We start from the raw sequence: 14,020 nt of genomic DNA, 5'->3' as shown, positions 1-14,020 counted from the left end.
CCGGCAATGGTGGTCATTCCCCATTTTATAGAATCCCCTAGGACTCTATAGAGGGTAAATGTAGGGGATTGCCGGTATTACCGGCACTGGTAATACTTGTTTTTTTGACTGTGGGGGCCTGATTTACCTGCAGCTCTTGGCTGGAGGTAAATCAGCCAAACCTCACTAGCAGACTTGGACTCTGCTGGTCCGGAGAAGTGCGGCTGTATGGAAATACCTGCACTTTTGTTCCAGACCGAAAGGGTCATAATGACCTCCATAGTGTTGTAGCAAATCTTCCTCGAATTGCAGGCAAGAAAGGCAAATCTCTGAATATTGTAAACTTTAGTGGACCTTTATGTTTTCAAATGATAGCTACTGGATCCAGATTCAGCATACAGTGATTTGACATTGGGCCAAGACTGCAAAAATGGGAATTCTACTTATTAGTGAACACCAACTGAAACATCCATACACATTTGTGTGTAACACTTTATAGCATCATGGGACACCTTTGTTCGCCTGGTTTTACCTCCCTATGCTGCATTTTATTCAAACCTTTGCTAAAAGCCCAAAAGCAGGAAGCATTTATTTGAGCAGGAACAAAACTGCACAAATATTTACAAAGTACACTTCGGTAAAATGTATTTCCTTTCATGAAATGCATTTTGAAGGTGCAAGAGTACCTATTTCTATTAACCTAGGGAACAATCATCCTTTGTATTGTGGAAGCAGATGTAAGGATATGACCGCGCTTGTGCTCCATGTTTAACAAAGTGCAAATGTGACATATCTTTTTTATTATTTGTTTTAATTTAATGTAAGTGTTTTATGGTTAAATAAACCTTTTAAAACTATATTTTAAAAAAAGCAATACCATGTCATAAGATTTATACAATTTCATAAGATTCCATTATGCATTTAAATTCATACATCCTAAGAATCAAAATGCCTAATATCATGCAAACTTAGAAATACCTAAAACACTGATAAAATAAAAACACATTTGAGCTTAAAATCTTGAATATTATAAAATTGTCATTATCCAACAAAATATCTCAATAAAATGTCATCATAATTTCTCCAAACATTTCTCTATTCCCAACCAGATGTGATGCAGTGTACAATTTAAAATGGTGCAGTTTCCTGAATAAAAAAGGCTCCATAACTGATCCGAATAAAAAGTCTCCAGTTTATAGGTTGTGATACCCTTTGATATATAATTTATTTAGTTCAGAATAGTCTGTTAGAAGGTGTCTAGTGGTTTCCACCTTTTTTTTTGCACATTCGGCATTGATGTTCCTGGTACGGTATTTTCTTCCAAACACCAACTCTTGACATCGTAGAGAGAAGATCTAAACATACTGCATAACATATCTTCTCATATTTCCATTATAAAGGTTTCTTAAATAGGTGCAACGTGCATCAACTGTGTGTGAAATTTTTGTTTCGTTGCTCAGGAGTGACATGTTTTATTTCTGCCCCATGTTTTTGATATTCGTATTACTTTTCAAAATAAAAACAATATCATAAAACATAACAACTTTTTTCCTTTCTCTCAAGACATTAAAAGGAGAATTATATTTCAATTTATCAGCAAACTTTGAATACATGGATTCAGTATTTTCTGCATGAGCTAACATTTTATTGTACAACATTCCCATCAAGATCTTTTATTAGATACTTATCGACATCAACCCCAATTTGCAGTTAATTGCTTCTTTTGGTGTTGATTTTGGTAATCCCAGAGCCCTTCGTCAAATTCTACCCACCAATTTGTTAATCCATTTCATTTCCACATTTATATAGATCACTAGGCTATACAGTAGGCTGGGTACCAAACTTGTTTTGTATAATTCCAACAATCTCTCTATTGAGAAACCACCTTTGTGTCACAAAGTTGTGAATGGCATTGAACCTTTTTTACACCTTTGAAATGATATGTATCTTTACCTCAGCAAGTCTTATTGTATGACTAATAGACATGCCCAGGTAGATATATGAACAAACAACCTTATTTTATGTGTTTGCCAGCTTCCAATCATTTTATTTTTGCTTTTTCATTTTCGATTGATTTTCCATAATTTTAGTTTTTTGATGATGAGGCAATTTTATATTGAATATCTATAAGGGGCATCAATAATCTGTTTTATGCTAATCTGGGTTCTTTCTATAAGTAGCATGTCATCCGCATAGGCGATTCACAATATATGTTGGCTACGAACTGTAGGGGGAAAGTTTTGGCACCCATCTCATGACTTTCCTATATCGGCGACATAGAGGTTATACAGTGTGGGGGATAAAGGACAGCCTTGTTTTAGGCCATGGTTAGTTTTTATTTTCTCACTTAAGCAACCCTCTTGATCAAGTCTTAGTTGAACCTCTGTGTCCAAAGGTAGCAACTTTTAAAAATGTAATACAGTTATTTTTACCTTCCATTCTCTCAGGTTGGCCCATAATGTATGACAGTCCACTGTATCAAAGGCTGCCTTATAATCTATGAAAGAGATTTAAAGCAACCCTCCTTTATTCCTCAAGTTGGAACGAAATAAGTATAACAGTGACCGAAAGTTAGAGAGTGTGTCCCTGGCCTTTCTGAACCCATTTTAAATTAGGGTTTACTATGGAAGATGTCCAGCTTAAAGGGAGAATACCAGTAATTTGAATGCTCATAAACAATGTATCTAAAATAATATCCCAATGTTTAATCAAGTTAGGTATTCCGTCAGGGCCAGGAGCCTTTGAGGGTTTTAATTGTTCAATTATCATCTCTATGTCTTCACTTGTATGGTGTACAATGTCATCATTACTTATATAGGGAATTTTATCTATAATCTCCAGAGTGTCTCCCTCTTTATAGAATAATTTTCCAATATGTTCTCGCCACAATGTTTCGAATATACAATTAATCTCTTTTTTCCCGTTGCTAGTTGATGTGTAGTTTTTGTACAAATTCCAAAATAATCTGGGGTCAGTACTGCATACGACAATAAAGATTAGAAACCACTGTTTAGTTGAATCTGAAAATGTATGTCGCTTAACAACATTTTTTGTATCTAGTTTTAATAATAGAGATTAGGATTTTTTTTTGATTAACGGGGTCAGACATTTCTATGTTTCTCATTTTTATATCTTTATTTAACTTTCATTTTTGTTCTGCAATATTTATATCAAACGTTTTATTTTGTGAAGTCTATAATGGGTATTCCTTTTGTTTTTCCTATATATATATTGCTTCGCCCTTGTTACCATGTTCTCAAATACTGATATTCCAAAACTCTTAACTCTGAAATCCACACTATAGAGATATAGATTACATTTCTCTATGTTCAATACACCGAATTCGGTTACTGGATGCATTTACTGTGGCATTACCATTCATTTTTTTATTTGATTTATTATTAGTTTTAAGTGTATTTGTACATTGTAATTGTAATTGTTTATTTGTGAAGCGCTTATATACAAGTGAAGTGCATCAAAGTGCTTCAAGGTGGGAAGGGAACAATGGGATATCGTAATCATTCTTAGGCCTTGAAGATTACGAATGATCTAACAACAATAACGGGCATACCAGCATACTAGTCCAGAGGCAATTCTACTGGTATAAGTGTGTGGCAAAGAGTGGGTAGAGAAAGGGGGGGGGATATATAGAAGCAAAAAAGCTTGATCATCAATATGCCTATCCATGAGTATGTCAGGCACAACCAAGCTAGGGAGGGGAGACATATGGGGAGGACAGAACAGACAAAGCTGCTAGGCCTAGTACATTAAAGGATGTGCAAGTGCGCAGATAGGAAGTTTGAGGGAATGGGAGGGGGACAAGTGTGCCCAGTCCAGCAGGGGCCTGAATTAAGTGCACAGTGGTTGCCATTCTCATGGAACATATTCTGAGTGCAGTAGTGAAAAACAGAGTGCAGAGGCTAGGAGGCAAGAGCAGGACTGGCGGGGGAGCATGGGGCCTGTGAGAATCTGGAAGTGCGCCAGTCGACCAGTCAGCGAACTGAGCAGGATAGGAAAGAAAAAAAGGAGGGAAGCAGAAGGAAGAGAAAGGAGGTTAGCAGAGGAAAGGGAGAGATAAAGAGGAAAAGAAGAGGAAGGTCTTGAGTAGTTTCTGGTACTTAAGGAGGACCTGCTCAAGACAGAGAGAGAAAGGGAGGATATTCCAGAGTGAGCCACTACAGAGGACAAGGATCTACCCCTAAAATCTCTGCTTTGAAAAACGGCTCACCCGGAGAGAGTTGGGGGAGGCTGAGCTGAGGGCTCTGGAAGGAGAGTATTTAGGAAGACAGCATTGTAGATAGTATGGTCCCCGGCCTCAGAAAGCTTTGTGGACTATGTAGAGGGACTTGAACTTGATCATTGCAGCCATGGTGAGCCAGTGGAGGGATTTCAGCACCAGAAAGATGTGGGCCCTAGGATTGAGGCCAAGGATAAGTCTTGTGGTTCTGTTCTGGATAAGTTGAAGGAGTTGCAGAGTAGAAGTTGGAAGATTGAGAAAGAGACGGTTGCCGTAGTCCAATCCAGAGAGAACTAGGGCTCTGGAGACATTGAGCTTCTGGGTGAAGGTGAGAAAAGGTATAATACCTCTGAGGAGGTGCAGCTGGCAGTGTGACTTTTTGGACATGTCCGAGATGTGAGATGAGAAGGAGAGAGTAGAGTCGAAGATGAACCCCATATTTTCTGCCTCACTAGTGGGTGGCAGGACCAAGGGTGGCTGACCAGAGTGAAAGTGGGAAAGCAGGGGCCCCACTGAGGACAATCTCTGTCTTACTGGCATTAGGGCAGAGATCATTAGAAGCACACAGGGACTGAATTGCGGACAGACAGTCAGCAATGACCGAGGAGGAGGAAGAGGCAGAGGGTAGCCTGAAAGAGAGCCGTGTGTCATCTGCATGACACTGAGAGTTGGAGGTGAAGGCAGAGATCTTGTGGGCCAATGGGGCCATGTAGACATTGAAAAACCAGGGGGATAGATTAGATCCCTGGGGGACACCATACGTAGATGGAGTGATAGCAGAGAGAAAGGACCCAAGTTCCACCTGGGAAGGATGGTCAGAGAGAAAGGATGCTAGCATTGCCCAGGGCCTAATCAGTAATGGCCAAGGTATCACAGAGATGAGAGATCAGGATGTTGTAGTTACCATATCGCAAGCAGAGGAGAGGTCAAGAAGAATGAGGACAAAGGGAGAGAGTCAAGGTTTGAGAGTAGGTCTTTGCAAGATGTTCAGAAGAGTGGTTTCCATGCCTTTGGATGCTCTTAAGCCAGGGGGGTGGTCATGGAGACAACCAACAGATTCATTGTGCAGGGTAAACTGAGAGATAGCCAACTTCTCCAGAGGTTTGCCCTGGAAAAGAGAGCTGGAAATCGGGCAATGGTTTTTCGGAATAGTAGGGACCTAAGAGGTTTTTTTTAACAGAGAGTGCACAAGAGAGTGCTTGAGAGAAGTAGGGAAAACTCCAGTTGTGAAGGAGAGGTTGCAAAGGTCTGCCAAGACTGGTTCTAGAGAGTCAATATTGTCCTTGATGGTTAAGGAGGAGCAAGGGTCCACCTGTTTGGAAAAGGCTTTCATAGACTGGACTTGTCTAGAGACCTCATCAATTGTGACAGGGGAGAGGGAAGAGAGAAGGGGGGACTTGGTGGGGGAGCCGAGGGGGGATCCAAAGGTGATGGTACAAAAGTGGGTGTGGAGTATAGAGAGAACAGGATGACCTGTGTTTTCGTGGTGAGGTGTGCAGCTAGGTCCCTGCAAAGGGCCTGAGTGGGTGCAATAGAGGATGTAGTAGGGTTGGCCAGTTCCTTACAGACTTTTAAAATCTCAGCCATGTTGTTGGATGCCACAGAGATGCAGGCTTGAATATTGACTCTTTTCCTAGACCAGATGCAGAGTCTATATTGCCTTTGCAGCAGGTGGCATGCAAGTTTGTCAGAGGGTGCAAATGAAGATCCCCATTTCTGTTCGACTGCCAAGCACTTCCGTTTAAGGTCAGCCAGGTCAGAGTCACACCAGGAGTTGGACTTTTTGGCAGGCTTCAGTCGGACCCTAATGACAGGGGCAAGGATGTCGAGAGTATTGGCGATGGAAAGGTGAAACGCTGCATCAGGGTGGGAGTCAGCCACAAGACCAGGCAGAGGAGGAGAATAGTTGGAGGCAAAAGCAGCCACTAACACTTTTTTATGGGTCAGATTACCTTGAACGTAGGAGGCAGTGCAGAGTGTGCCAGTGCTAACAGAGAGGAAAGCTTCAAGTGAGAGGAGAGAAGAGAGTGATCAGTCTATTAGAATGGGGTAGTGAGAGGGATGTCTGTGGAGATAAGAGCATCCAAGTTGTGGCCAGCAGTGTGCGTCGGGCTAGAGGGTAGAATGGAAAAAGGGGGAGTGAGTCACAAAGGTTGCGGAAAGCTCCTGAACAGTCGGGAAAGTCAAGATGGATGTTGAGATCACCCAGAAGGAAGAGTTGGGAGGCGGAGGAAACTAGAGTAGATGTCAGGTCATCCCATTCTGAGAGGAAGAGGGTAGACTGGCTGGGTGGCTGATAGAAGGAGGCCAGAGTAAGAGAGAAAACAGGAGACTGAGCTTGCAGATCAGGCATTCAAAGGAGGTATAGGCCCAAATGGGAATGATGGAAACAGGGATCCACTCTGGAAAGATCAGAGCAACTCCCCCTCCTAGCCTGTTGAGCCTGGGCTCAGAAAGGATCTTGTAGCCTTCCGGGAGAAGAGTGTCAAAACTTGTGACAGAGCTGTTCCTAAACCAGGTCTCAGTGAGAGCAAGAACATCAAGTTTCAGGTGTTCCAGGATCTGGCAGGTGTCGGAGGAATGTTTGACTGCAGAGCGAGAGTCAAGTGTGGCAACATGGAGCAGATTGCCATTTTTGGAAGACATACAGGGGGTTGGGGGGCAGAGGTTGCTCCTGTAAGCGGTGTAGGTGCCCGAGAGATAGAGGCAAGAGAAGGCAGAGGGGACAAAAGGAGTGCAGGCAAGGGAGCCGGGACAGTGGTAGATGGCAAGGGAGACAGTGAAGGAGGAGCCACAGGGGGCAAGGCAGTCACAGATGCGGAGGCAGTGAGATGGCAAGGTACCAGCATGGGAGAAGCTGACAAGGTTGTCAGTGCAGCAATTCTGGGCAAGGAAGCCAGGATAGTAGAAGACTACAAAAGATACATAGTAAGAGAGGCGGTGTGTTCAGGGGAGGGAAGGTAGCCAAGGTGTGCCTAGTAGGCAAGGGAGCCAGAGAGGAGGAAGGTGGAAAGTTGATAAGGTGAGTGAGGATCCTATCAAAAAGAAGGAGGTTGGGTTGAGGCCATTGTACCAGGACGGTAACATTTTGATAGACATTTATCATGATCCTGGAGATCGAGGAGAAGGCAAGACAGACTTCCCAGTGGGTGCCACCATTGATGTGTGAGGAACAGTAGGGAGAGAGAAGAGCAACCATATGTAAAGTCCATAGGTCGGGAGAGGGAACGACAAAGAGGATGTCGTAAGAGTTATCTGGCGGATGCACTGACTTAAGTGTCAGGATTGGAAGGCCTGGGCAGGAGCCGAGTGTGTCCTTCTTAAGTTTCTTCCTGCCAGACATAGTGAGCGGTGAAGATCAGAGACAGAGAACCAGTTAGAGAAGATAGGAGTGATAGAGAGTGCCATTGTGAGGGGGCAAAGAGTGTGGTACACTTTACCAGGCTGATCAGCTGAGGCACGTGGGAGGGAGTTGACTGGATGGCTCAAGCACACAAGGAAACACATGGAAATGCGAACAAGGTGGTGGGAGCTAAGGGGGGGCATACATGGGAGCAAGAAGCAGAGACAATACAGAGAGCGAGGAAGTAAGTTGGATTTTGAACTAGCAGAACATAACAATGCAGGATGAACGCACACCTAAATTTGATTTTTAAACTAACAGTCACAATCAATGCAGGATGAAAGCGCATATTTCAACGGAGATAGGGCAATGAGAATGCCTAGAAAGGCAGAGGCTGAGAGTCACAGAGATATGAGGAAGGCAAGAGAGCAACAGTCATCACTCACATGATGGCAGGGGGATGCAACAGTCCAGGGTTCAAAGAAGAAGTACCAAACATAAAGCATGTCTTTGCCAGGAGAAACAAGAGGAGGGGCTGCATGCCCAGCAAGGCCCAGACAGGCACTGACTGGGCTTTAGAGGAGGGCCTTTGATTCTGGTGCCGGCTCCTGCCTCCCAGTGCACCTGATTGTGTGAAAAAGATTACTGTGAGCAATCACAGTGGCCAGGTAACAACAAAGGAGAGATTCCACTCGAGGGTGCAGGAGCAGCCATCTTGGAAAGTGGCAAAACAAAGAAAAGCAGGGAGAAGTGTCACTGAAAAAGTCCTTATTTGCAGCAATATTAGCAGGATGCATAAACCACAAGAAGCAATTATACTGCTACAGCAATTATATTGCAGTGGTCAAATTTCAATCTGTGCCGCACACACAGTACACAATTAATGCCAACAACAATATGGTTTTGTTACACACAACATTTCAATTAAAAATGCAGGAGATGCTTCCAGCACTTTTCTTGGTCCTGCCTTCCTGATGATTCCAAGTTGAGATGAGGTCAGGAGGCAGGGGGGAGTACGCAGCTCTGCTGCTTCTTGCTGTATGTTGAAAGAGGGACCCATTTCTTAACCACATGATCACTCACCACTGTTAGTACAATCTGAATATTTCCAATGAATTCAAACATAGATTCCGTTAATAAGATTTTTAAGAAGTGTAGGGACTAGAGCAGGAGACATCATCCCTGTAGAACAACTGTAACAGGCAATTGGCATTAATAAAAAGGGTCCATTGATCTAATTTAGCAGGCACGTCATCAATATAGTCAATTATCTTCGCTCCATATTCATTTATCACTATTGGGTGCTTGGCTAGCTTGTCCTTTGACATTTTGCTAATTCTTTGCTAATTCAAATCACCCAGTATTAAGTATAGAGTTTTGGAGTTTTTCATCGTCCATGCATTCATTGCAAACTCCACCTCATCAATGATCTCTTTAGTGAGCCTGTTGCCTGGAGGGTTGTACACATTTAAGATGAGTATCCACAGCTCCACCCCTGCAACGAGTACATTTATCATGGCCGCCACTGTATTGGAGGTCCTACGAGCAGCAGTGTGCTCTTTCAAGATTAAACTATTTCTTGCCCCCCAACATCAGGCCTCAAAAAGGTCTTCCTAACACAGTTCAAACTGCCACTTTTTAAATTATTTGTTAACCATCAAATGCAGTCATGTAATAGCCAAGGTTCTTGCAGGGCAAATAAGTCTTCATCCAATAAAACTGACCCACTGGATTACTAGTCAAAGATCACAATACTCTGGTATTCAATGTAACAATCAATATCTGATATTCTAATGATTCCTCAGGACAATAAAAATTGACATAGTTCCTTGTTGGATCTAATGGTACTCCTTGATCCACCGTTGTGTTCATATTCAATTTTATTCTGTTTCACCAAGATGTCAATTTTTACAACTATCACTTTGGGTTCCATTTTCTTTGATTTGTTGGTTGCCTTATTTGATTTTTTAATCCCATTCTTCCCCAATCTTTTAAACTCAAAGCCCATTCCCAAGAAGTTACTAGAGCCAGATAATGAAGGTTATGTGATAGTAGGCAACAGTAAATGAATCTCAGCCAATTAGATTTTACCACTTTTGAAGATATCTCGACTAATGTTATGTCATTTGTGGATACCATTTTCAATTGGTGCAGTTAGAGTATCCATTCCAGTACATTCAATCTGTTTAGAAATGGGCTATTCGATGAAGCATAGCAAACATCAATATTAACCTTTTTTGTGATTTGATCCTTAATTTCCAATGTGTCTCTTACATTGTCCTTCTTAATTTGGGGATTGAAAGATTTCCACAGAGTTGTTTCTATGTCATCATAATCCGCAAAATAGAAAGAAGGATTTTCACAATCTATTGGTTCTTTGTAGTCTTCTTGTTGTACAGATTTTTCTTAAGTGCTCCTCTCTTGGTCAGTGCCAATCAGAGATTCAGGTTTATTATTTATTTTTATTTTCATTTTATTGAATTTAAAATGTGCCTTTGCTAAAGAAACATTTAAAAAACAGCTCAATTCATCATGATAAAAAATTAACATAGATTCAAGTTACATCAGAAAGGAGAGACGCCAGTGAATTTAAGAGACAAGAGAAGATAAAAGATAGGTTTTGAGGTTAGTCTGAAAGATATGGAGTGATGAGATGGAAAGAGGTGAAAGGGGAAGAATATTCCAGTGTTTGGGAGCCAGAAGAGTAAAAGAGCAGAAACGAGATGAAGCAGAGGGAGGCTCATGAACAGTTAGAAGAAATACATTATGTGATTGTAAAGTGTGCAAGCGGATATAGAAAAAAAGTAAAGCAGAAAGATAGAGGGGGTCAGATCACGCGGGCATTTGAAAATAATCGAGAGAAAGTGGTAAAGAAGACGAGATTCAAAAGGAAGTAATGCAATTGAGAGTAGGGATAGTAGGATGGAATTGAATTGAATTGAAATGTTATTTATATTGTGCTCATACACAAGTGTTTCAGAGCACGACAAGGCAAGGGAGTGGAACAGCGGAGAACAAAAACAATGATCTTACTAGGCCCAGTGACATTAAGAACAAGTAAGTGCATGGGATAGGGGAAAAGGGGTAAAGTGCCATGAAGTGGGAGAAGTGGATAGTGTGGGACATAGGAAATAGCAGATAAATAATAAATAAAATAAAATAGATAAATAAATAAAGGCGATAGATGGTGGTAGTGTAGTCAGCAAGTGACAAGTGCTGAGTTTAGCCAACAGGGTATATCTGATAAGTGCATAAGAAAAGTGGGTGGGGGACTGTATGGGTACAGATACAGAACCCAGTGCAGGGGGAGGCCTGGAGGCAGTGCAGGAGGTTGGCAGGGTGAGCAGGTACCTGGGCCCGGAGGACAGAGAGTCGCCAGGTGCACAATGTCAAGAGAGAAAACAGCCGCAGGGGAGAAGGGTGGTAAAGGCAGAAGCAAAGAAATAGGTCTTGAGGTGCTTCCGGAACCAGAGATGGTTCTGCTCAAGTTTCAAAGTGGCAGGGAGGCTGTTCCAAAGGGAGGCCCCAGCTGAAGACAGAGATCTACCCCAAGCGTGTTTCTTTGAAAAATTACAGAACCTGAGGGAGTTAGAAGTAGAGGAGAGAAGAGCTTGATAGGGGATGTATTTACGGAGGATAGTTGAAGGTATTTTGAACCCAGGCCCCAGAAAGCCTTGTGGTGATTTTGCAGAGGGTTTTAAATGTAATCCTTGCATCCACTGGGAGCCAATGTTGGGATTTCAGAGCTGGAGAGATACGATCCCAGGGCTTGAGGTCAAGGACAAGTCTTGCAGTCCTGTTGTGGATTAGTTGTAAAGGGCAGAGTTTGGAGGCAGATACATTTAGAAAGAGGCTGCTCAAGTAGTCCAACCTAGAGCGAACCAGAGCTTGGGAGACAGTGAGCGTCTGGGGGTGGGAGAGGAAAGGCAGTGTGCCTCTGAGGAGGTGCAGTAGGAAGTTTGATTTTTTAGAGACATCAGAGATGTGGGCGGAGAAGGAAAGTCTGGAGTCAACGATGACTCAGAGGTTCTTACCCTCACAGGTAGGGGTAGGAGAAGGGCCTAGGGTGGCCGGCCAGAGTGTGATGGCACAGGATGGAGAAGGTGTACCAATGAGGAGGATCTCAGTCTTGTTGGCATTTAGACAAAGATCCTTAGCAGCACACCAGTCTTGAATGGTAGTTAGGCAAACAGAGATGAGAGAAGGACGAGGGAAGCCTGAAAATGAGTTAAGTGTCATCAGCATACCACTGGAAATTTGAGCAGAAAATGGCAATGCAGTGGGCGAGAGTAGCCAAGTATTGGTTGAAAAGCCATGGAGAGAAGTTAGAGCCCTGGGGAACACCACAGGTAGAGCGGGAGATATATGATAGGAAGGAAGGGAACACCACAGGTAGAGCGGGAGATATATGGTAGGAAGGACCCAAGTTGGACCTGAGAGGGTCAATCAGTGAGGAAAGAGGTCAGCCAGGCCAGAGCCTGATTGGTGATACCCAGGTTGTCACAGAGATGGTTGAACAGGGTGGTATGGTTGACCATGTCGGAATCAGAAGAGAGATCAAGTAGGATGAGGACAAAGGGAATGTTAGATTTAAGGTTGGGGAGCAGGTCTTCACGATGTTCAGGAGAGCAGTTTCTGTGCATCTGGCGGCTCTAAAGCCAGATTAATGTTCATGGAGAGAGCCAACAGAATCAGAATGAAGGTTAAGCTGAGAGATGGCCCATTTTTCCAGGAGTTTACCCAGAAAGAAAGTAATGGAAATTGGACAATAGCTAGCTGGACAGGATGGATCGACTGTGGGTTTCTTGAGGAGAGGATGCACAAAGGAGTGCTTCAAAGGGCAGGGGAATGATCCAGAGGCAAAGGAGGGGTTGCAAAAATCTGCAAGGGCTGGAGCGAGGGTGTTGATGTGGTCCTTGATGGATTTAGAGCAACAGGGATGAACATGTTTTGATGATGCTTTCATATATTGGATTTGTCTAGCAACCTCATCAGGGGGAAATAGAGCACAGGATGAGAAAGAGGGTGGGGGTGTAGCTGAAGGAGGGTCAGCAAGCAGAGACGGAGAGGGGAGAGGAGGCGGAGGGGAGGGTGGACAGGATGTCCTGGGCTTTAGAGATAAAGTGAGAGACAAGGGCATTGCAAAGAGCCTGGGAGGCAAGAGGAGGGGTAGAGACTGCAGCAAGGTTGGCCAGCTCCTTGCAGATTTTAAAGAGTTCGGCCGAGTTATTAGATGCCGTAGAGACACAGGCTTGAATGTGGACTCTCTTCTTGGTGTGGACAGAGAGTCGGTATTGCCTTTGGAACAGGCGACAGGCCAGTTTGTCAAAGGATGAACAAGAATCCCTCCATTTCCTCTCCGCTGCCCTACATGTACGTTTAAGTGTAGCTAGATCAGAGTCATAACAAGAATTACACTTGGCTTTGGACTTCAGGCGGATCCTCATGACAGGGGCAAGAGCATCAAGAGTAGCAGAAATAGAGGAGTAGAGCAGGGACAGGGCTGTGTCAGGGTGTGAGTCAGTGAGGGGTGGAGGGGGAAGAGAATGTGGCAGCAAAAGCCTCAACTGACACAGGCTTCATGAACAGGATGTCTGAGAAGGTAGGTGGCAATCTTGGGGAGGCTTGGCTTGGGCGGAGAGGGAGAGATGAGAGGAGGCAGTGATCACTCCAGGAGAGAGGGGTGGTCAGAGGAATAGAGAGGGGAGCCAGAGGAGATCAAACATCAAGTGTGTGGCCTGCAGAGTGAATTGGGCCAGAGGGGAGGACCAAGGGGGTAAAGAGAAAAGGAGACGAATAGAGGAATTATAAATGGAACAAAGCAGGCAGACCAAGCAATGAAGATTAACAATAGTCAATGGGGTAATAGACAAGAGAGAAAAAAAGATGTTTCATAGCATGAATAGAAAGATATTGGCTAGCACGGGGAATGTTAAAAAGAGCATAGCTACAAGAGCGGGCAATGGAAGAAATATGAAGAGAAAAGGAGAGAGGATCATCATACATAACTCCCAGGTTGCAGGCAGATGGTGAAAAGGAAAGAACGGATGGGGGAAAGGAGATAATGGGGTGGGGTGGGATAAATAGCAGAGGCAGGAAAGAAGGGAACCTCAGTTTTTGAGGGATTATGATGTAAGAAATGAGAGGACATCCAGTTCTGAGCAGCAGAAAGACAGTTTGAAAAATTAGAGTGAAGAGCACAATCAAAGGATGAAAAGGAGAGAAAGTTCTGGGTGTCATCAGCATACAAATGAAAAGAGAGATGAAAGGAATAGATAAGGGAAGAAAGGCGAGCAGAGTAGAAGGAGAAAAGAAGAGGCCCAGGTAACAGAGTAGGTTCATTGTGAAGGGTAAGAACAGAACAATTTGAGAGCAGACTCTGCGATACCCATGGGGGAAAGAGAGGAAATAAGAAGAGAGTGACCCATTAGATAGTCATGCTAACAGGGGGCCCTGTTTTA

Source organism: Ambystoma mexicanum, chromosome 6p (assembly GCF_040938575.1).
Source record: "Ambystoma mexicanum isolate Mex_15411 chromosome 6p, UKY_AmexF1_1, whole genome shotgun sequence".
Classification (NCBI taxonomy): domain Eukaryota; kingdom Metazoa; phylum Chordata; class Amphibia; order Caudata; family Ambystomatidae; genus Ambystoma; species Ambystoma mexicanum.
This window is presented reverse-complemented; position numbering follows the sequence as displayed.